This window comes from Loxodonta africana, chromosome 5, assembly GCF_030014295.1.
Source record: "Loxodonta africana isolate mLoxAfr1 chromosome 5, mLoxAfr1.hap2, whole genome shotgun sequence".
Lineage (NCBI taxonomy): Eukaryota > Metazoa > Chordata > Mammalia > Proboscidea > Elephantidae > Loxodonta > Loxodonta africana.
The window spans coordinates 24,199,397-24,224,082 of NC_087346.1; the positions used below are offsets into that span (position 1 = coordinate 24,199,397).

General features: G+C 37.2%; 1 long non-coding RNA gene across 1 annotated transcript in view; it reads left to right on the forward strand.

Moving 5' to 3' along the window:
• Positions 1-1,065: 1,065 nt before the first annotated feature.
• The window catches only part of LOC111750798 (uncharacterized), a 60,910-nt gene continuing 37,289 nt past the window's right edge, over positions 1,066-24,686 (forward strand). Inside the window, exons 1-2 of the long non-coding RNA XR_002785854.2 lie at positions 1,066-2,060; positions 17,677-17,762. This is a non-coding gene — a long non-coding RNA (uncharacterized LOC111750798). The remainder of the gene's footprint in view (positions 2,061-17,676; positions 17,763-24,686) is intronic.

Consider the following 24,686-nt stretch of genomic DNA (forward strand, 5'->3'; position numbering starts at 1 on the left):
TAATAAAAATCGTTTGGTAGGCAGATGGCCAGCTTCTGCACACAGTTGATCTTAAGTGGCTTGAGTGTATACAAGGAGCAGTACAGCGCTTTATGAACCATTTCTGCATTTGCTGTATCATACCATTCTGTAGAAGAGCTTGTTTCCATTTCACAGATAGGATGGTGGAAGGTAGCAACAACAAGTTCTGGCCTGTGTTTTATAGACCCCTTCCCACCATCCCACTATCACCACCAACACGTCCAGGAGGAAAATAAAAATGATGTCTTGTTTCATTTTCCATTGACTAGCCTCACCATGCCATGGTTTTTAATGGAAATAACCTTCCTGCTTGAATCAGTGAACTCTGGAAGCCTGTGTTGGTGCTTTCTCGGTATCCTTTACGATATATGATCATCAAAGAGGCACACGGCCTGAGACCAGATGGTCCTTAGACACACTGTGGTAGTCCTTCAAGGTTTTAATAATCATGCCATGAACTTATAGAGCACTCTGTAATTTGAAAATACTTTCAGAAAAGGTAGGCATTAATTAAATCTAGAAATTCCACTCTGTTAGAATGGCTTAGCTTTTAACCTTTTTGCTGTTGGTATGTTGATGAATTTCTCCTTGCTCTTTGGGTATCACACTAAAATGGCATACTTTTGTGAAACACTCATTAATTAGTTTTCTTACAGAGAGTAAATGTCATTTTGTGTTAATTCAGAGGACTTTTTAAAAGACATTCAGAATACTTTAGGAGTTCTTAAAACAAGGACATTTACATATCAAAGGTGTTTAATCACTAAGGTTAACAAGAGATTGACTCCTTCCCAGGTCCTGTTTAGGTTTTCTTTTTTTTTTTTTTTTGTCATTCTCTCTAGAGTGATTGCGTGTGCGAGCTACATGGTATTACGGACTGCATTTCTTTCGAAAATACAGAAAAGTGTAGAGAAAAATGTAACAAACAGTCATGAGCTCACCACCCCAGGTTAATATTGATAACATTTTGTCATAAAAATGATAACATTCAGTTCCCTTTGTGGTTCATTGACTTTCTCAACCGTGTTTATAGATCTGCCGATCTATTTTTCTGAAGTAACAATATCTCTTGCGATGAGGCTGAAGCACCTCATACAGTCCAACTCTAGCACATTCTGTCTCCCGAGCATATTGCCAACATGCTATCGGCCATTTACTTAATCTCTCCAGGCCGCACCGAAAAATGAATACTTCAATAGAAGCCAATGAGACAGAGAGCCAAGAACTATCAGAGTGCTTGTCAGCCAACATTTCATTCCCAAGCTGGTACAAAGTTCGTTATGACTTTGGAGAGGTTGGCCACTGTAAATGATTACACAGAACTGTTTTCTAGTGTGATGAGAAAAAGATACATAATTCATAATCCTGTAATGTCAGTGACACAACATAAAGACTATAAATATAATTTCCCCTCTAAGTAAGAAAAAACACTCAGCAACTTCTGTTTTTAAAAGGTAGTGGGCATATTTCTAAATTACTTTAAAGGTTGACTGCTTAAATGTTAACCTGGGTGCTAGGGCTCTCAGGGAAAGAAATAGGAAGATGAAACAGAGGAACATTCCTAGAAATGAGTGTGTGACCTATGGTCCTTACAGTAAATTATACTAATTCTACATTTATGTTTATGTGTTGTGGCCCTATTAAGCTGATAGAACTTTTCCATTAAGTGGGCAGGTGGATTTCCTGTAGTACCCCCGGTTGCCTGAAGAGGTATATTGTTTTCTTGTGTTTCCATTACAGCATAAAGACGAAGAGGGAATCCTCTGTGGTATTTTTCACATAGATGGTGAATCTTTTATCTGGAGGTTGTATTTGTATCCGAGAGATGAATATTAATAGCCTCTTGGCAGCAGAATGACTTTCTTAAAAAAGGGGTTTCCCTGTGTATGGGTGGATTAACCTTTCAAAATATATGTTTCTACTTAAACCACTGAGTTACTGTTTGATTCAAAGAGTCATAAAGACGACCTCTCCGTGTCTTCATTAGGCCTTGTAGTACACTCACCTAGATCTGAGAGGGACTTTCAGTATAGAGTATGGTGAGTAACACGGTGCCTCCTGCCTTTACTTTCATTTTGCTTACTTAACAAAAGTTCTCTGTAACTTAATTTCTTTTTAAAAGGCCTAAAGTGCTCGTATTAAAATGGCCTTTGTGACTGGTTTTGAGTTTGGTAATGTTAGCAATTCAGATATGGCTTCATGGGTTCCAGGTGGGAGATAGATAGGACGTGTTGCAAGTGTGTTTTCCTTTCAAATGTGTATAGCTTTTACCAGTTTGCCCTTTTGTCCAGTTCAGATAAAACAAGCCTTGGAAATGTCGCAGTTAACTATATAAATGTGATCCTATTTACCTTGTTATTTCAGGAAATTCTGTAAAGAATAACGAAGTTTAAGCTCTTCTATGAGTAATGTTGCTATGTTTGCTCTCTTAGTATACTACGGAGGTTAATCTTGATTAAGCAGTGATTACGACAAGTGTCCAGACAGTGAGTTTGCTGTACTCTTCATTGCTGTATTCTATAATCAGGGTGATGAGAAGCACAGAAAATTCTAAAAGAATGTATTTCTAAATAGAAAGTCACTGGGCTGCTTATTCAAATAGTAAAAATTTCCAAAGGAGATTGGAAAATAAACTTGCTTAAGTATAATTTAAGTGTAACCAATCAAATTGTCTTCCGAGAAGGTTTACTTTGAAAAACCAGCGTTGAACAAAGGTAGACCTATGCCTCTGGGCATAGAGACAGTGTTTCATTAATCTTGCAGCATGAAGTTTCTGGCTTAGTCACAAACTTTCCTGCTGTGAAATGCTGAGATACTTAATTCTTGGGAATCTCTGGTACCGCCCTGTTGTAGAAGTTCTGAGAGTACTCATTTAAATGACATGGCATCTACTGACCTGTCCCTCCAGTGTAAGGACTGCACAGAGCTTTAATCCTATGGGTAATAAGCAAGTATTTGTGGAAGGGATCAATGCTAATGTTAACAAACTATTTTCAGACGTGTCCCCCTGAGTTTTTTCAGGAAATTTTTTAAAAATCAGAATTATAATGTATTTTTAAAGTACTATAGTCCAGGAAATTAGGGAAAGAGGAGAAAGATAACCTCTTGTATTTTTATCTTTTTCTTTCCTTTTTATTCTCTCTCTCACTCTCATTCTGTATTGCTCTCTCCCCTCTCAGCTTGCTCCTGCTTTCTCACTCCACAATGTATTTATTTTCATTAGTATATCAATGGTTTTCTATTGAACTTTTTCATTGAAATTTGCATCCACTATATTATTTCCCAGTTTTCATGAGATAAATGAGGCATGAATAAGGGAAAAATAATAAGTGAGTGTTAAATTCATTTCCTCCTCTTAAAGGAACCTGAAACATACCAGTGCCAAAGGAACCTGTGGAATGATATAGTTAACAATCCCAGATGCTTGATCAATGATCTAATTCTGTACCCTGACTCCTTGAAAACTCCCTCCTTCTCTGGTGTTAGGCTTCTTTATGGAGAAGAATGGAGGAGGAGGTGAGGAATGGTGAGAGGGGCAAAGCTGCTTATTAAGCTTTTTGTCAATAAAATACTTCCTGCTTAGGATAAAACCACAGACATCTCTTTGACAGTTAACTTCTAAAAATTGCTCTTTAGCACTTTACGCTTTGGCTCATTAATTATTAATTCCTAAACTTTGCTTTCTCATTAATATTAGATAAAGGAGAATTTTTAGAGGAAAATCTTTCAGTCACAATTGTCCTCCCATGTGTTTGGAGTGGTGACAGTTTGGATCTTTCAAATATTTGCTTCATGAAGGATGAAGGACTATGAATAAAAGAAATGCCCTTTACTCACATGGTGGCCTCATGTCTTGAAGAAGATTGTTGTTGTTGTTAGGTGCTGTCAAGTCAGTTCCAGCTCATAGTGACCCTGTGTACAACAGGACGAGACACTGTCTGGTCCGATACCATCCTCACAGTCGTTGCTATGTTTGAGCCCATTGTTGTAGCCGTTGTGTCAACCCAACTCGTTGAGGGTCTTCCTCTTTTTTGCTGACCTTCTGCTTTACCAAGGATAATGTCCTTCTCTAGGGAATGGTCCTGCCTGATACCATGTACAAAGTACTTGAGACAAAGTCTCACCATCCTCGCTTCTAAGGAGCATTCTCACTGTACGTCTTCCAAGACAGATTTGTTCATTCTTTTGGCAGTCCATGTTATATTTAATATTTTTCACCAACCCTATATTTCAAAGGCATCAATTCTTCTTCAGTCTTCCTTATTCACTGTCCACCTTTCACATACAGATAAGGCAACTGGAAATACTATGGCTTGGGTCAGGCACACCTTGGTCTTCAAAATGACATCTTTGCTTTAAAGAGTTCTTTTGCAGCAGATTTGCCCAATGCAATACTTCATTTGATTTCTCGACTGCTGCTTTCATGGCTTTTGATTGTGAATCCAAGTACAATGAAATCCTTGACAACTTCAATCTTTTCTCCATTTATCATGATATTGCTTATTAATAGTAGTCCATTTGTGGGGATTTTTATTTTCTTTATGTTGTGGTGTAATCCATACTGAAGGCTATGGTCTCTGATCTTCATCAGTGAGTGCTTCAAGCCCTCTTTGCTTCCAGCAAGCAAGGCCTTTAAGAAGGAGACTAGGATAAAAATGTTTTTCTACTGAAATTCCCGTAACATGAGATAAAAATCGATTTTATTTGAAAGCACTGCCAAGATTAATTATCCCCATGGTTTTAAAATAAAAACAACGTATGGGCGAAAGTTATTCTAGTGGTTGAAAAGCACAATCCCAACAAATATATACCTTGATTGATCTAAAAATGTAAAAAAAAAAAACCTTATATGACAGAGAAACAGCCCCAGCAGGACAGTTAATAGATTACTGTGGTAAGTAATGAAAATTAATCATTTTATGCTGTTGCTAATCTGACGTGTATAAATTCTGTGAGAGGAAAGGACATATTCTGTAACATAGTGTTAAGCAGCATAAAATAGCTTTGAAGGGAAGTGACCCATTTCACCATTTTAATTTGCATCTTAAGTTGCAAAGATGGTGAAATGTTTCCTTCTGATGTGAATAAATGTAGTTAAATACAATAGGTTTTGATGGGATGACCTTCAGATGGATTACAGACTTACATAATATAATCAGTATACTGTTCAGTGTGTTGCCATATTAACAATTTATTTTTTCCATTTTGGAGAGTACATTATTATTTTCTACAAACTCTAAAATCTTATGGGAAGATAGCTTATATAAATATATTTTTAATTAGAAAAGGCAATAAAAACAGTAGATATTAAAAAAAAAGTTGGTCGGCCTAAGCAACAGTAAAATAGACACCCTTTTTGAATTTTTCTTGTAGGTAGAAACATAAAATATAGGAACAATATTAAAACAATCACATCTGCTTTATAACGAAAAGAAACACTTAGAGTTATTTAACTGGAAAAGAAGAATAAAAAGAATTCTCTATTTTAAAGGGTTTAATGTAGACAAATTTAATCCTGCTTTAATTTAGATCAAATAAAGAGATGGATTTGTAATTAGAGAGTGTTCTCCTTGTTTAAAAACAAGAAAAAATATCAAAGAAATATAATCATATATTAACATTATTTCAGAAAATAAAACTAAGGCAGAGAATATGTAATTAGCCTAAGAGGATCTTAAAACGTCATACGTAAAAAACAAAGATGGATTCTTGATCAGAAATCCAGTGTCCTGGGGTCAGTCTCATCTCAACTTTTCATCATCAACAGAAGGCATTCATTAAAATCCCAAGGCTCAACTCAGTCATTATTATTCATTATTATAATTGAACAGTCTTTCATTTATTTTCATTTGAGGAATTGGGACAGTATGTTTCTTTACATACATATTTGTTATTCTGGAGATAATTTCCTGAATGTTAAAATTCCAAGGCAATTTCTGTGTAGCCACAAATATTTAGATTTATCACAATTGCTTTATTTTTATTATAATAACACTGTACTATTATTTTAAAAAAATTATTAGTTATTATTATTTTAAAGTGTAGTTTCTGATACAGCTACTATTACTAAAATTTTGGTGCAGGAAGAAGTATACTGTACTCTTTCCTTGTGATAGCTACTGATCTATTTTAAATATAAAACTCATCACTGTGGAGTTGATTACGACTCGTGGTGATTCCAATGTGTTTCAGGGTAGAACTGCTTCATAGGGTACTCAGTGGCTGTAATCTTAGGGAAGTAGATCTTCAGGCCTTTCTTCTGAAGCTCTGCCGGGTGGATTCAAACCGACAACCTTTTGATTTGTAGTCGAACACAAACTGTACCACCCAGGAATCTCTTTTAGATATAGGATTAGGAAAAATGGTATTACAGTTTTGCAGGTGCCTAATGGCCTAGATGGTTAAGAGCTATGACTGCTAACCAAAAGGTCAGCAGTTCAAATCCACCAGCTGCTTCTTGGAAAATCCATGTGGCATTTCTACTCTGTCCTATAGGGTTACTATGAGTTGTAATTGACTCGATGTCTACGGGTTTGGTTTTTGGTTTACTGGCCTGGATGAGCAGGCCAGCTGAGAAAGGTATGCAAGGACGTCATTTTGGCTTCTGCATTTCATGCTCTGAATCCTATAAGGCAACGATGAAATATAGGTCTGATAAAAAGGTATTAATCTCTTCCAGACTCTGTAGCTATTTGTACTCCTCACCATCTTATAGTTATTTTCTCATGAAAGGATTAGAGCTAAGCAGCATTGTAATTTGAATTGTTTTTGTGCAAGATTAGCTTTTAGTTTGGTCTTTACTTGCTAAGATGCATTCAAAAATTAATACATAATTGAAAAATAAAATTTATTTACTTGGAAACAAAATCCTGATGTACACAGAATTCTGAATTGAGCCTTTATTACCCTTTCATGTAGATGAAAACCCATCTGGAAGAATTGGTACTTTTAGCAGGAGGCTAAGGATGAAGGCTGGCTCACCTGGAATGGCTGTGAAAGCTATCTGTAACAAGCCTTACCTGAAGCAAAAAAAAAAAAAATTTTAGCGCCCGTAAAATAAGCAACGCATTCTTGATATCAGCATTATGGTATCAGCAGAACCATTGACATTCATAAGTGATTACAGTCAGGTTCCATAAAAATTATTTTGCTTTCCAGTGAGTTCTTAATATTAAACAAGATTTAAATTCTACCACATTTAGTTAGAGCTTTTTTTTGTTTTATTATGTATGTGTCAGGCAACTCTAACAAACCACTTTGTAGCTGAGGTGAACTGGAAGTTGCTTTCAAATACGTATCTTGTTCAACCTTTACGTTTTTCCCTTTGAGGATGGTATTATTATCTCTGCTTCAGATCAGGAAGCGAGGGCTCAGAGAGTTTAAATAATGTGCCTCCATCACATAGCTTGTTAAGTGTAAGAGGCATGATTAGGGCCCACATGCCTTCACCTTTCCAATACTCAATGTTAAGAAAAGTTAATTCGTAATTTGGGGATTTCAATAAGTTCTTTGGTAAAAGTCCACACTATAAGAATATTTACCAAAATAGAGCTGGATTAAGACCCAGAGTAAGGACACTTACTCTGCTGAAGAATGAGGAACCATGCTATGGACAACAAGATCTTCATAATAGGTTAAAAATCTGCCATTGGTCATATTACTGTGTGCCTCCAAGACACAAATAAGTCAGAAGAAAAAAAAAAGAGAGAATATATATATTCTTAGGAGGACAAATTTTCACAACACATAAGTTTTGGAAGGGCTTTTAGCCATTCTATGACCTGACTTCTTCCCATTTTAGAGATGGTGAAACTGATGCCCCAGGGTGATAAAGCACCTTATCCAGGGACAAGCAAGTTAGCAACAGCCATGGTGACAGTGACAAATCTTGGTCTCCTGGTTCAGGAACTTCTCCAATTTCAGTCCCCAGATGCCAGGTTGTCAGTTTGTGCACATCAAAGAAATGCAGGTGTCCTCTTGGGAGCGAGCTGCAGAGAATCGATGGTGGCAAGGAAAAATGGTATTTATTGTTATGAAATAAAAAGACTTCTTAGAAGGAAATAAATGATGAAAGTCCCCTGATTTGACACCTTTCTCAGAAATATGAAATGGAAAAAAAAAAAAACCCTGTAACTCTTTTAGGTGTTTCTTTCCTTTGGTGTAGCCAAACGATGTACAGGCAAAAATCTCTTTCTTGTTTTTTATTTCCCTTGAGCCATTACTGTAAATGAGAGCAATGTGTAATCTTCCACTTCTCCAATTTCTCTACCAGGACTCTTCACTCTGCAAGCGAAGGACCTTAAACACCTGTTAGATACATGAATCTTATTTGCTAAAGGAAATCAAAAGATGAAAATCTAGAACATGTGCAGTATTTTTTCAATGGTAATATTGTATTCTTAAAAACCTCAATCAATTGCCTAATTTGGAGTAGAAATCATCTGAAATAATTTAATGGGATCATAGCTTTGTGTTTACAAACTTAAACTGATTTTATAATCACCCAATATGATTTATAATCCCTGTTTCTGGGCTACATAGATTCCTTTTCCTTTTTTAAATTTTTTGGAATTAACCAAAACTTTGATAGAGAGCTCTAGAGATAAAGATTCTTGAAGATATAAATTGGTTATTTCATGGGAAACGTGTGAATTAGATAAGATTGAATGTTAGAGGCATTTTAGGGAATGATATTCAAAATTTTGTAATCAGAAGTTTTATACTTCCTTGAACAACTAACTGCTGGCATAATTAATATTCTACAATTCATTTATTCAACGTTTATAGGGCATTTAGCATATTCCAGACACTGCACTAAAAAACAAATCCATTGCCATTGAGTTGATTCTGACTCATAGCAATCCTATAGGACAGAGTAGAACTGCCCCATAGTGTTTCCAAAGGGCACCTGCTGGATTTGAACAGCTGACCTTTTGATTAGCAGCCATAGCTCTTAACCACTCAGGCACCAGGGCTCCCGGGCACTGGACTAGGTACTGGGAATTCAGCTGTGAACAAAATACTGTATCGCGAAACACACAGTCTAGGGGAGAATGGCCTTAGGCAAATAATGACACACACGCCCTCAAAATAGTGAAATTACAAATACAATGAGTGCTTCAAAGGAAAAGGAAATACCGTTGTAAGGGTGTATTTTAAAGGATTTTTTTACAAGTATGGGAAGTCAAGACAAACTTTATGTTTTGAGAGGAGGAACATCCTAGAGAGTGGGAAGAGCAGGTCCAAAGTTACAGCAGGAGGGAGCATGGCACCTTCAAGGAACTGACCAAAGGCTGATGTGGCTGAGGGGTGATGAGAGAAGGGGATGCAAGGTGCTTCTGGGTCAGTGGAGCAAGGGGAGAATTTTTGGCTATCACAATTATTGGGGCCCAGGGATGTTAAACAGCTTGCAAGACTAGGAAGACAAAAGACCGTCATGCCAAAACTTCAAAAGTGACCCACTTACGGCACCACAGTAGGACTCTGCAGAATCCTTTAGCTTTGGTTATGATCATGGAAAGCCACAGAAGTGTTGTTAATGTGGGTAAGGGAGAGGGAAGATGACAAAATATAATGTATGTTTTGAAATGGATATTCTGGCTACAATGTGGAAAACAAATGGAAGGGAGCTAAAAATGGAAAGGGGCTAACAAGATGATATTCTAGTAGTCCAGGCAAAAATGAATGGTATTGTTAGTCATTTACGAGCATTGAAGAGAACCTATAAAATGCTTGAAGATATTTCTTACCAGCCATCCTAAAACAGAACATTAAACATAAAGATAAGCTTGTTTGATCCTTTAGTTCCCCAATGGAGTCTTTCATTTTTACAAGTCAATTATACTGTAAAGAGAACCAAACATGGAGAACAGAAAGCACAGCTGTTGCCCTCCTATCTTCAGCATTGACCCAACATTGATCCTGGCCACAGTCCCCAGTGCCGATAGGAAATATTTGACAGTGATAGTTATAGAATTTTAGACTTCAAGGGACATTTAAAAACAGAAGAAAAAATTGCTGTTAACTTGATTCCAGCTTACGGTGACCCTACATGTTGCAGAGTAAAACTGTGTTCCGCAGGATTTTCAGGACTGTGACTGTTCAGAAGCAGATCGCCAGGCCCTTTTCTGAGGCACCTCTGGATGTGTTCCAGGCTCCAGCCTTTGGGTCAGTAGTGGAGCACTTAACCATTTGTGTCACTCAGGGACTCTTCAGGGATGTTAGAGATGGTTCTGTCAGACTTTGATTCTTCAGAGAAACACCGAAGTCCAGAGCAATTAATTTTTGTTAATTTACAAACTGGGACCAGAGAAGAATCAATAAAAACAAAAAGAGCTTCTGATTTCTAATCTAGTGCTTTTTCTTCTTCACATTTTTTCCTTATCAACAGTAGAAAGGATCTCAAGATACTATGCATTATTATCCATATATCGGCGACAGACATGTCATGTTTTGGGTGCGGGTGAGGGAAATATAAAAGATTGGAAAAATATGATAAAAATCTAAATGCATTCTGTTTTCATCCTACTGTATAAATTATTAAAATTATTGCTCCTTTATATGGCAACTGAAACTAGAACTCACAGAGCTCTGGTGGGGCAGTGGTTAAGAGCTCAGCTGCTAACTAAAAGGTTCGTAGTTCAAATCCACCAGCTGCTCCTTGGAAGCCCTATGGGCAGTTCTGCTCTGTCCTCTAGGGTTGCTATGAGTTGGAATTGACTAGATGGCAATGGGTTTTTTTTTTTGTTTTGTTTTGTTTTCCATAAAGAAACTGAAACTCAAACTCACAGAAGATTCATTATGGGTCACAAGGCTCACATGGAGCACTATCAGTAGATCCTATTTGAGAAAGAAGGGTTGGCAAATCATGTCTACTTCTGTATTTTAAGTTAAATTAATATGGCATTAATGTATTGTTATCATGAGTCCCAGTTTTAACCATTTTTTAAATTAATTAGCTATCATAGGTCTCTTGTGTGATGAATAAGAAAACTCTTTAGGTATTTTTACAAGCCAAAATGCCATTTTCCAAAGAAATCAGTTTAAGTACCTTTATATATGTTGTAGTTGCGTGCCGTGATGTCAATTCTGAGTCATAGTGACCCTACAGGACAGAGTAGAACTGCCCCATAGGGTTTTCAAAGAGGTAGCCTTTACGGGAGCAGATCCTCAGGTCTTTTCTTGCTCGGAGCTGCTGGTGGGTTCGAACCACGGACCTTTTAGTTAGCACCAAGTGCTTAACCATTGTGCTACCAGGGCTCCTTTTTACATACATAAATATGTGTATAGAATCATATAAAATCTTTATTATTTATCATACATATAATATGTTATTGTTAGCTGTTTTTGAGTAGACTGTGACTGAATACAACGTTGCCTGGTTCTGTGTCATCCTCACAATCCCCATCATGTTCAAGTTAATTGTTGCAGTTTATTGTGCCAGTCCATCTCACAGAAGTTCTGCCACACCCTCATGGGCCCTCTACTTCCCCAAATAATGATGTCGTTTCCCAGAGACTCGTCTTTCCTGATGACATGTCCGAAGCAAGTGAGTCGGACAATGTTCTGTTGTGATTCATAAGGTTTTTATTGTCTAATTTTCGGGTGTAGACTACCAGGCCTTTTTTCCTAGTCCATCTTAGTCTGGAAGGTCTGCTGAAACCTGTCCACCATGTGTGACTCTTTTGGTATCTGAAATACCAGTGGTATAGCTTCCAGGATTGTCACAACATGCAAGCCACCATAGAGGACAAACTGGCAGACAGGTGGTGGATATGGATATAAGGACAATAATTTATCGTGATGGTTTAGGACTTTTCCTGGACATTTCATACCAAATGCATTGAAACTGGTTAACATTTTATTTTGAATTTAGTAAAGGCAGAGACTGGAATGAAGCAGAGTTTCTAAGCAACTATTATGAGTTTTAAATTGGATGCCCCAGAGGGAAGCACATTTTGTATAGATAAAAATCATTTGTAAGCTTCTAGTTTTTTTCTGTTTTAAGTAAAGACTTCATGCCTTTGATTGCACTTATATGTTGACACGTTCCAATGCTATAACACAGACTTTACCAACATAACAACCTTGCACAATGAAGAATCCTTTGACAAGTTTTAACATGATGCTCTCAAGGTCTGTAAAACCTATTTTTGCAGTTTGACTGTGACTAGTAATACACCTTAGCCCTTGAACCTAATTTAGAAATTCAAGTGTATTAAAAGCTGTCACCATGAATGGTGAAAAGCTCACAAAATCTGGTTTACTTCCAAAAGTAAGTTTATCCTTTAACGTTAGGTTGTTTTGGAACTGTGGATTGTGTAAACTTCTGCTGAAACAATCAAACAGCTTATGATCTTCAGTGATGTACTGAAATTCATCCAAGAATCCAGGACATCTTTTGCTTAAGTTAAACACAAAGCAACAGCTGCTTCTTTAACAGTATTCAGGAACTCCTTAGAAAGAAGAGGAAGAGTGGAAGGGGAAGAAGAAAATAACTAACGATGGAAATAAAGAAGTGTGTTTGCTTTTTATTTAGCAGGTACTGTCAACCAATAAACTTGCTGCCATTGAGTCAATTCCAACTCATAGTGGCCCTATAGGACAGAGTAAAACTGCTCTATAGGGTTTCCAAGGCTGTAATCTTTACAGAAGTGGTTGGTGGGTTTGAACTGCCAACCTTTAGTTAGCAGCCAAATGCTTAACCACTGCACCAACAGGGCTCCTTTGTCAGCCAGTTAGATAAATCTTAATTCCGTAGTCTGGATTGTCAATCTCTTGTTTCTCAGAAATTTTGTGTGGTTTATACTAGATTCCCCAGAAAATCAAAGTTTTAAAACAACTTTCAGTAAAATTTTAAACTCTCTTGGTCTTAAATTTCCTTGATATAAAAAGGCAAAAACACAACAATGTGAGTAATCTACTGGAGAAAAAAAATTGAGCAACTGCTGTTGGTCATAGCATTTGCTGTAAATACTGTTGGTCATAGTAATTCCTATCAACCTCGGACTCTTAGTTATTGTCAATGCCACTTATTTTTCATTTCTCATTGGCTATTTATGCAGGTAGGTATCTTTCTTCCATTCTTCTGGTCTTGAAATATTAGGTCCTCACTGTGAGCCAGGTTCTGTGCTGGGTCCTGGGGACATGAAAATAAGACGCGCCTGATTTCTGGCCTTTTGGGAACTTGTCGTCCTATTTTCTCAGTAGGATGATGAGTTCTTTGAAGGAAAACACCAATTGCTATACTTGGAGTCTTAGAAACGTAGAATTTCAGAGTCAAAATAGACCTTAGAAATAATCTGTATCAATCCCCCATATACCAAGGTCTTCCAATATGACCCCTCCCACCATGAGTCAGGTTGGTGAAGTGATCACAACTAAGACTCAACTAAAATGACACCCACGAATAACTATAGTGTGGTAGCTACATGCCAGGCATTGCTCTTTGAATCTTACGTATAAAAAAAAATATCAACCTATTTAAGCCACATAACAGCCGTATGAGACAGGCATTTTATAAAAGAGGAATAGAGGCACAGAAAGGTTATAATCCTTCCAGGTGAACAGCCACTAACGGAGCAGAGATTGGACTTGGGCCATCTGGCTTCTAAGGCTGTGCTACTGTGCTTCAGTGCTTGCAAAGAAAAGGAACCTAAATAAGCAGTTTACAAGCAAGGGAAGGCAGCCAGCTCTATTAATTTTCACCCTAAGATATTCTAAAACCACTGATACAACTTAGCTTGACTTTTTTCATCTTATTTGTCGAAATTTAACCTGATAGTTTGTCTTCTTCAAAAATTTTTCAGAAGAATGTACCATAGATTCTAGAAGCAATTTCAGAAGACGATCTTAGTATTTAATCCATAGTAGCTTTGTTGGAATAGAATACTTGCATTATGGTTATGCCTCTTTTAACGACAAATTCTGTGTCCCATGGATCATATACACGAACAGGGTAAAAGATAAATGCCACAGGCATGAGAGAAAGCAACGATTTGTTGACTTTTATCTAAAAGCTAACAGAAATAGTAGTATAGTACGTAGACACTGTGCTTCACAATCAATCATTAAAAACTTGAATAGTTACACTTTAAGTATGTTCAAGATGAAATACCTAAGAAATCCACCTTGAACGATCAAAGGTTAAGGTGAAAGGGTCTGGTACCCTATTCTTTCCTTTACCCCCACTGTTTAGAATTCAAATGCAATTTGCCTTTATGGGAATCCACTTAGTTCTATGTCTAACTTGGTTGTCCTACTTAGGATCTGTTTCAAATATTTAAAGAGGCCTGATGGTACAGCGGTTAAGCACTCAGCTGCTAAGTGAAAAGTTGGCTGTTCAAACCAACCGAAAGATGTGGCAGTCTGCTTCCATAAAAGTTATAGCCTTGAAAATCTTATGGGGCAGTTCTACTCTGGCCTATGAGTCAGAATCAATTCGACAGCAATGGGTGCTCAAATATTTAAAATGTTTAGCAAGGTAAACATGTTTTGAATCACCTTTTATAGGAAATTAACGAACTACAATCCAAGACAACCGTAGTATGCCGCGGGAATTGGCAGTGCTGGCTGCACAGCATTCACCTGGTTTGTTGTATCAGGTACTTTGTCCATTTGCGTGTCTCCACAGTAGTCAATAAAAATTTAGAAAGATTATGCCCTCCCCAGCAAGACTGATTTTGTACTTTTGCTCAGTGAAAAACCATAGGAAAGAGTTGTTCGTTGCCATCAAGTTGGCACCAACTCGTTGAGACTCCATGGACAACAGGCAAATCATTGCCCTGTCCTGCACCACCTTCACGATCCTTGGTGTGTCTGAGTACATCGTTGCAGCCATTGTGTATTTTGAGTGCCTTCCAACCTAGAAGACATATATTCCAGCACTACATTTAATAATATTCTGTTGTTATTTATAAGGCTTCCGTTGGCTAATTTTCAGAAGTAGATCACCAGGTCTGTCTTCCTATCTGTGTTAGCCTAGAAGATCCTCTGAAACCTGTCCATTATGGGTGATCCTGCCAGTATTTGAATTACCAGTGGTATAGCTTCCAGCATCATAGCAACATGCAAACTGCCATAGCAGGACAAGCTGACAGATAGGTGGAAAGAGTACTTCAGCAGAATTCCTAATTTTATGTTGTAATGTCACCTTGACTTATAATAGGTAGAGATAAAGTTTATAGAAGCATAAAAATGTTTACTAAGTCCTATGAGACTTCTGAGGTCCCTGGGTGGCACAAGCAGTTTGCACTCAACTACTAACCTAAAAGTTGGTGCTTTGAACTCACCCATGGCTGTGGCACTGTGGAAGGAAGGCCTGGTGATCTGCTTCTGGTAAATATTATAGCCAAGAAAATCCTACGGAGCAGTCCTACCCTATAGTACATGGGGTAACCATGAGTCGGAACTGACTCAATGGCAACGGGTTTGGTTTTGGTTTTAGAAGACTTCTGAAGCTGTTCAAAAAATAATAATAATAAGACAATGGTATTAAGACGGTGGTTTGCTTAAATTTATTTATTTGCTTCCACTTGCAAAAGAAGCCTTTTAATTGCTGAGTACCTTTTTCTGATTACCGCCTTTGTTACTTTTCTGTTGGGCAAACATGGTTATTTGTGGAAATAAAAAGAATTCCAGTGGAAATGAATAAACCACTGGGAATTATAATTATTCCTGAGATACTGACTTTTCTGATTATCACTAGCTGCTATTTTGATTTCTTGGATACAGTAATAAGTGTAAAATCACAATCTATCAAAAGACTATTTAGAAAGGAAATCCAGTGTTCAGTAAACTAATACCTTTGAGACAATCCCTGATTTTTTCTGTTACCAGTGCCTCAGAGGTATAAAATTTTAAGTCTGGAAATGTCCCGTTCCACATTGTCCCGTCTTGTTTACCTCCAGAGTTAAAAAAAAAAAAAAAATTTTGTTTTTTTTGCCTAAGAAATACATGGATATGAGGTTTCATTTGGATTACAAAAATTGTATACCTTGCTTTAAAAAATCTTAGTATTAAAATTAGATCACACTTTTTTCAAACTGAAAATCTCATCATCTGTATAATATTCAATTATGGAGCAACAATAGAAAATCATGGACTGGGAGTCAAAATCGTGGCTGAGAGTCAGACCATGGCCAGCCATTAATTAGCCACATGATTGTTCTTTCTAGCCTTCCATTTCCTCTCTTGTAAAACCAGGGTGTTAGAACTCTGAGAGTATTCTCTCAGGTCTCAAGTTCTATGATTGGCTGCTACTCCTAGATTCCATGTGTCATATCAGACCTACTGGGAAGTCTACCATTTTTTAAAAGTAATAAAAAGCATTTTTAAAAACTTTACCATAAGAATATTTCACTGAATTTATTAATTAAATTAAAAACCTCATATTCCACAAATTATAGTACAGACACTTATTCCAAGTCACCCTTTATAGGGAAGCCTGTCACTGCCTTGTGTCTCCAGTGCAGGGGCAGAATTCTCTAGTATTTCCAGAGAGTGCCACAAAACAAAGCTATGGCTCTTCTCTAATTTGCATAATTAAAAGATAGCTGTAGTAGTTGGTGGTCCCATTCCTACAACAATCCTGAAAGGCATTTCTTTCATCTATCAACTGACTACCATGGTGGTAACAGATGACTTTTAAACAGCTGTCACAAGCTGAAAACAAAACAAAACAAAATAAAAAAGCTACCCTCCCACACTATATACAGACAGCTTGCCAAGAGTTTAAACAAATCCTTCTTGGAGCATTTTAACAGAGAAATTTTTTTTTTCGGGGGGAGGGGAGAGTTGTTGTTACTTTTAAGCAGAAACTCATAAAACTCAGACAAACTGGCTTCATGTTCCTGGCAGAAATGAACTGCCTCAACTTTCTAATGGGATCACAGCAATTAGTGGTTTCCAGATGCAGTTAAAATGTGTTAACTGCCTGGAGGAATTGGCTTTTAAAACATACACAAGTCTTCAAGAGTTTCGATCTCAGAATTCTACTCTAAGCCCAGACAAGGTACTCTGAAGTTGGTGTTATTTGATCACAGTTTGTTGCTTAAGTTGCAATTAATATTACACAGAAAGAAATTGGGAAATGAAAAAATGTGGTGTCTTATGCACTTCTTTTTACTATTTCCTCCTGTTTTAATTGTCACGTGACCTGTTTCCTTGTTACTCTGAAATGTAGGGAAATAATCACTAACTCCGATTGGAGTAACAGCTGTGAAGAATAGTGTTCTGAAAAGAAAGCTCCTGGTGCCGTTGGGCACTCCTCCTGGAGAACTCATTTCTAGACCGTGGCTAATTGAATTACAAACATGTCAGTCTGACAACTCGAACAGTTTATACCTTGTGTGTTGGAATGTCCAGCTTTCCTTTACTTGCTTCTGGACAATTTCTCCCTGTCATAGGACTCTTCCTCAGGTGAAAGATTGAGTCTGTGTTTACGCCCAGTGTTTTACCTTTGATTGAAACTAGGCAGAAGGCAAGATTGTGGTCTGTCTTCTAACTGGCAGGGTTGAAAACAAGACATGAGAATAAAAACATGGCTTTTGATGAAAAATACAGTTAACAGGTGGTTTCTCCTCCAGTGACTGACGTGGTTCTTTTCCCTGGAGACATGCCTGAGCCTCATGTCCTTTTTATTTTTTTTTCTTCTAGATTCCATGTGAACAGCTCACAAAGAAAAAGGAGAAATACGAAGAGAAACTGGCAATGTTCACCCATCAGTCTGATGATTCTGAAAGGTAATAACGGCATTTTCTTTAAAGGTTGTATGTCTCCAATAGTAACATTCTAACCAGAGCACTTCTGCTTTGGACAAAGATGATCCAGCTATAAAGAGTAGAAGATAACATATCTGGTTGGAACTACGTAGAGTAGATAAGAAAAACATGGCAGACTACTTGAACACGTTTTCTTTCATTGCTGTGCCAAGGAGAAGGATCATGGCAAGTTATGGAGGTTATTTGATTTTTTAAGTATTTGTTAAATTTCCCTTGGCTGGCTTGGTACTTGGGATGGTTTCTCTTGAAGTTGTACATATATTTTCCTAGGAAACAACTCTATTTCACCAATAAAGTAAAGAGGTAGCTTTATCTTCTCGAGTATTTGTTTAATCCTTAGCTCAGGAACAAGGCGTGAAGTTTAATAAGTCACTTATCAAAAAAAAAAAAAAAAAAATTCCTTCTCAGCTCCTGTTCAAGCCTGTCTTTCTTTCAAAGTTTTTCTCAAACCTCATTCTATTCATTGACACATAGAGTTATTTGCTTTTTTATTTGGCATCTTTTACATGCAAGATATTGTGCTAGCTGCTTGGGGAAGATGAGTCAGATACAAATTCTATACTCAAGCTGCTTGCAATTTATGCACATATCTAGGTATAATATATCGTATAATGTTTTGTCTCATTAAAGAAGCACCCATAAACTGCTCTGGGAAATCAGAGGACGGTGAGATTTCTAGTTGTGAGGATAAAGAGAAGCATGGAAAGGGAGTTGTTTGACCCAGGTTCTGGCAAAGAGAAGATTGGGAGAAGGATGGAAAAAGGCAAGGAAAGGGTATTCCAGGCTGAAGGTGGGGTGTGTGTAGAGGTGTAGTAGAAGGAAAGTTGAGGACTTGAGTGGGGGGGACCGATAAGAAGTTCCATTTGGCTTCAGTATCTGGCATGTACCCACTGCCATCAAGTCAATTCCAACTCCTAGAGAGGCTCTGTAGGACAGAGTAGAACTGTTCCATGGGGTTTCCAAGCCTTTAATGTTTAGGAAAGCAGACTGCCATGTCTTTCTGGCAGAGCAGGTGAGTGCAAACCACAGACCTTTTGGTTAGCAGCCGAGCTGTGCCACCAGAGCTTGTAGTACAAAAACTTCAGGAAAATCAATTGACATCTTGAGTGAGGGGCATATATGACTTGGGATCCAAAAAGAAGAAAAAGGAGGTGGCAGATGCTGTGATTCATATACTAGTCTCGTGAATGGTAACCAAATACAACCAAACCCACTGCCACCGGGTCGATTCCGACTCATAGCGACCCTATAGGACAGAGTAGAACTGCTCCATAGGGTTTCCAAGGAGCACCCGGCGGATTCAAACTGCCGACCTTTTGGTTAGCAGCTGTAGCACTTAACCACTATGCCATCAGGGTTTCCTCTTGAGTGGTAGGAAAGAAAAAAAGAGAGAGAAAGAGATGAAAGGCTATGAGACAGGAGCAGAACAGCGAGTGCTGAGTCACCCTTCTCTCTTTGTTTCTTGAAGGAACTCCTTTCTAACTGAACAACTTTAGGCTCTGCAGAGGTAAAACTGTGTCTCTTGAAATACTATATTGATATTAGAGTTGCCATACAAAGCTTCTTTTCAAAGTAAAAGGGTTGGAGGAAATAGCTTTGACTCTCAGCGTGGGGGATATCAAAGTAAATACAATGTCTTACAGCTTTTATATTCCCCTTCAACATAACCTTGAAGTGTATCATTTTAAAAGTAGCTCTCCTCGCTACATTTTGACCCTGGGGCCATCCTTCTTCAAGATACTCTTATAGTGCCAGTTCTCAATTTTATTTTTTTTTCTAAGGCAGATGTTTCCCTGTTCTAACACATTTATTTTAAGAAATGCAGGTATTTTAAAAGAATGGATTCTGTGTTCAGGAAATTATAACATTACAAGGAAAACCGTTATGATTCATGGCAGCCTCAGGTAGAGTCACCTCAGGAGAATAAAATGAATCTAAGTTCTCTTGAAGTGCCCCTTTACCTGGTATTAAACTCCTCAAAAGGACTCATTCAAACTATGGATTAAACATGATTAAATACAGTCTCAGGTATTTCTTCTGATAACAGTATGCTGGTTTTCAGTCGCAGTTAGGGGATTCAGTCCAATGTCTTTTCTCCATATTCACAGCACTCAAATGTCTTTATGCAAAGCATTGGTGTACTTTAAATTAAGAAACTTACAAATTAAACAATAACTCGTTGCCGACGAATTTTTTTCCCCCATGTGAATAACGCATTCTCCTCCAGATGAAGTATCTGGCAGCCGAACAGCTGCTGGCTGTGAAAAGTCCCCTAAAGCTCCATTTTTTTTCTTTTTTCTTGCTCATAAAGGGAAGAGAAGTGTAGGGACGTTTATGGAGTGACAGGCAGATGTTTTAGTTGGAGCAGGACTGTGTATGCGGTAAGCCAAAGCTAAAATGATCTCTTTTATGACGTCATCAACATTTTTACAATTCTTTTGGCCTTTTTATTTTTAAGTCAGTTTTTACCTGACCTTACATTAAACTTTTCTGGAAAGGCAGGATAAAGGGTCATTTGCATAGCAGCTGTCCACAGGGCAGAGAATTTAATGGTCTCACCCGCTTTTTCATAAAAGATGTAAGTTCAGGCAGGTTCTTTTCTGTCTGTTCATGTTATTTTGTGCAGAAGAAGAAAAATAGATTTTGAAATGATGAATACATATTTTTAATGACTGACAGCATCGAAAGACCAAACCAAACAGTTGCTGTCTAGTCGATTCTGACTCACAGAGGCCCTATAGGACAGAGTAGAACTATCCCATAGGGTTTCCAAGGAGTGGCTGGTGGATTCTAATTGCTGACCTTTTGGTTAGCAACCAAACGTTTAACCACTATGCCACCAGGGCTCCTCACAGCATCATAGATCATAATTTTTTTTCATTAATTTTACTTATGTTTAATTATACTTTAGTCTTAAAATTACAGCTTGCAATACAAATTTGTCGATTTTTCAGAAATTACTGCATTTTTATACAAATAACGTGCATTCTACTTTTTTTGCCAACTGCACCCTCTCCCCCCACGCAGGTATTTTCATAAGAACACTATACTAATTTTTCACCAACAGAGTAAAGCGTTAAACAGTAAAAATGGTGACTTTAAAACAACCATCCCAAGCTGAAAACAAAACACAAAAGCTACATGTAACAGCAACATGTGAAAAAATGTGGCAGAGCTCACTTATGAAAATACTTGGAGTGGGAGAGGGTGGGAATGATTGGTGAAAAGTGTAGGACGTGTGTTATTTGTGTAAAAACGGGGTACATTTATTCAAACTAATAAACATTGAAGTCATATTGGGTTTCTGGACCGCAATCTAATTAAGTCTCTTCTCTTTCCAAAAATAAGCAAGTAGCTTCTGAACCATGTGTTTCTGTGTAATATATTAAGTAAAATTAACTTTTATTGAATGTATAAATTCAGAGATTTAAGACAAGGGGGCTTTGAGTAACTTGTGTTTTCAGTCAGGCTCTACAGAGTACATAAAGGAAAACCCTTTTCCATGCAAACACAAACCTTCCATTTTCTGAGGCCTGGCTTACACAGAGGGGGCAGCGGTGGTTCAGTGGTGGGAGTCTCACCTTCCATGTGAAAGTTTGGGCTTCGAGTCCTGGCCAATGTCAGTGGAGGCTTTCCGTGTTGCTGTGATACTAAAAGGTTTCAATGGAACTTTCAGACTAATATGGGGACTCTTTTTTTTTTTTTTTAGTTGTGTATGGTTTCACCATGAGTTGGAGGTTAACCCTGAAGCAACTAACAAGTTTATACAGAATTCCCAAGAAGATACCTATACTATACCTTAAGTCCTGCCTTTTTTTTTTTAATATGTTATGATTGCATAAACTCTTTGTTTAATTCCATTCAGTAATCCCTTGTAAGCCTTCTACTATGTGCTAGGGAATGTTTGTGAGATACTGTTCTCGAGCTAATTCTGACTCATAGCAACCCTATAGGACAGAGTAGAACTGCCTCATAGGGTTTCCAAGGAGCAGCTGGTGGATTTGAACTGCCGACCTTTTGGTTAGCAGCTGAGCTCTTAACCACTGAGCCACCAGGGCTCCCATTGTTGGAAAGAATACCAAATTAGAATTCTCCAAAGAATGGACTTACCATTTATCAGTTAAGTATTGGTACAGGTCCCGGTCTGAAATGTGTATGTCTGGAGGCTGGAAACCTGCCAGGCTACCTCAGAGGAAATGTCTTTGACACTAATGTGGAGGCATAGAACTTGCTTGGAGGTCTATGCTAGGCCCCAGGCAGCCTCCAGACAACATGCAGCCAGCTGAAACCAGCTGAATGAGTTAGAAGTCCATTCCTTCTGTGAGTGGCAACTCTAAAAGTTTTATTTTTGCAGAAGCCTTCAGAGTTTCTGCTAAAGGCATCACCTCCAGTGGGTAATTAAATACACAGACCCGCCTAAGGTAGTACATTCAGTTTCCATGGTTTGAATTTGATGCGATTCAAAGCCTGTTAACATTCTGGAAACTATTACATTAGCAAATTTCAGTTTCCAAAACAATTTGGAAATATCAAATGCATTCTTATCTTCAGGAAGTCATATAAGCATGCTAAGTGAGGAAACAGTGGGGAAAAAATGACATGACTCGAGTTTGAAAAATTCAATTTGATTTTGGTTTCGATCTTTTTCTCTTCTATTCCTTCATATACATCAATTGTTTAAATTTAATATTCTCAGCAAATTGGGTTTTTCATCTTAGGTAGGCTTCAGCCTGGTATGCTGCATCTGTCTCTCCTTAAACATGAATTTACTTTTAGAAAGGAGGCATGTTATACCGAGAATCTGAAATAAAGTTTCATTCCTCACTTTTAGTACTTTATATCATTTACTAATTTTTATATTGATGTATGGCGCTGGCCATAATTTCATATCGGAATATACTGCTTTGTTAGACAAGATTGAAATTAGTTAAATCACACGTCACTCTACTTTTCAAAGCAAGTGGACTGAAGAATCATTTTTTTCCATTTCATGTATAGAAAATATTTCTAAGCCAGAGACATGTCTGCTCTCCAAGCCCAATCATTTCTTTTGTTCTATTCATATAAGTCCCTTTATTCTCTTTATAAGGAGTCCTTGAATGGCAAAAACGGTTAAGTGCTCAGACACTAACTGAAAGGTTGGCAGATAATACCAGATCAGTGTTTTCAATCATCACAGAAAATCAGCATATTAAAATGTAAAATAAAATTATTTTAAGATTCAGAACATTTGTGTGATTTACCTTTTTTATTTTCATTTTTATCCAAGTTACGTCACACTTACATTTACTTTAGAACAGAATAATAGGCTGTGTCCTGATATACAAACGGGAAGTTAAATGTAAACGTTGTCATTAAAACTTAGATGTTTTCGACCTTAATCAGTTGCCTTCCAGTCAGTTCTCACTCATGGTGATCCCACGTGTGTCAGAGTAGAACTGTGCTCTATAAAAATCAATGGCTGATTTTTCGGAAGCATATCCCCAAGTCTTTCTTCCAAACCGCCTCTGGGAGTACTTGAACCTCCAACGTTTTGGTTAGCAGCCTACTGCATTAACCGTTTATACCACCCAGATGTGAATCTTGTTTCACACCTGACACAGTTATTATTGTTAATACTTGAATAGGACACCATTGGGTGTGCTATTATTCATAATCAGATCTTACATTTGAGTGATATACAATTTACAAAGTCTTTTCACATTTCTATATCTAAGTTTAGAGTAGGTTACAATCTACATAGAAAAGTAAACTCTAATTTGGGTTCTTGGTTATTTCCAATTGCTTCTGCGTCTTATCTGTTGACTGGTTATTTACTCTTTACAGGAAAAGAGCTAATTACAGTGAGTGGTATGTGGTAAGTGGTCTGAAATGTATGATGAATGAGTGGATAAGTAGAGATTAATTTACGCTATAAATTTACTCTACCCCTTTGCTAAACAGAATACTTTTTCTGATCATTACAAAATAACATGTCACTATGCCATCTTATCTTCCTTGTCTTTCTCTTTCTCCTTCTTTTGTGAATACAGTTTATATTTTCTAATTATAAAATTAAAGCATGGTTTATACGTCAATCTTTTCTCTGTGTGGCAACTCCGGGTGCCATATTCATGCAGAAGACGTTAGTGTTTGCAAAATACAGGCAAGAAGAAAGAAAAGAAAATTCACATTTAATCTCAGTATCCAAAACAATTACTGATAAAATTTTTCATATTCCTTTATCTCCATATTTTTTTTAACTGGAACCATATTGAAAAGATTTTTTTAAACTTCTTTTTTTATCCATATATTTATTATGAATATTTTCCTAAGCAAATATTAATCTGTATAGTATCTAGTTACATAGCTGTATCAAAATATATTTAATCAACTCACTACTTGAGACAATTAGTCTGAATTCAATTTTTCACTGTTAGGAACATTGCTGCAACAACTAATATTTAAATCTTTGTGCACATTTACGTTCATTTCCTTGGAATAAATTCCTAGAAGTGAAATTGTTGAATGAAAATATTGAAAAAATTAAGGCTTTTGATATGTATTACCCAATACTCTCAAGCAAAATAGCAACAGTTTACTTCCCCTCCAGGAATAAAGACAGTAATTTTTCTACATTATTATGGCTTCAAATGTCATTCACTGTTGAAACAAGTAATTCGCCCTGATCACAATTTCTTTTTCGACAATGCTATTTTTCGTTGGAGTTAAGAATTGCTCTGTTATTTCAGTTGGTTAGCTTTCTAGATTTCTCTCTCACCAGATGAGGTATCTGTAATAACTCTACAGTTAATCCCATCATTTACTTTTTTTTTTTTCTTTTTCCCCACAACCTTACTGCTTGCACTCTCTGTCCTTCTTGTCAGTCTGAATTGTTACTCTTTG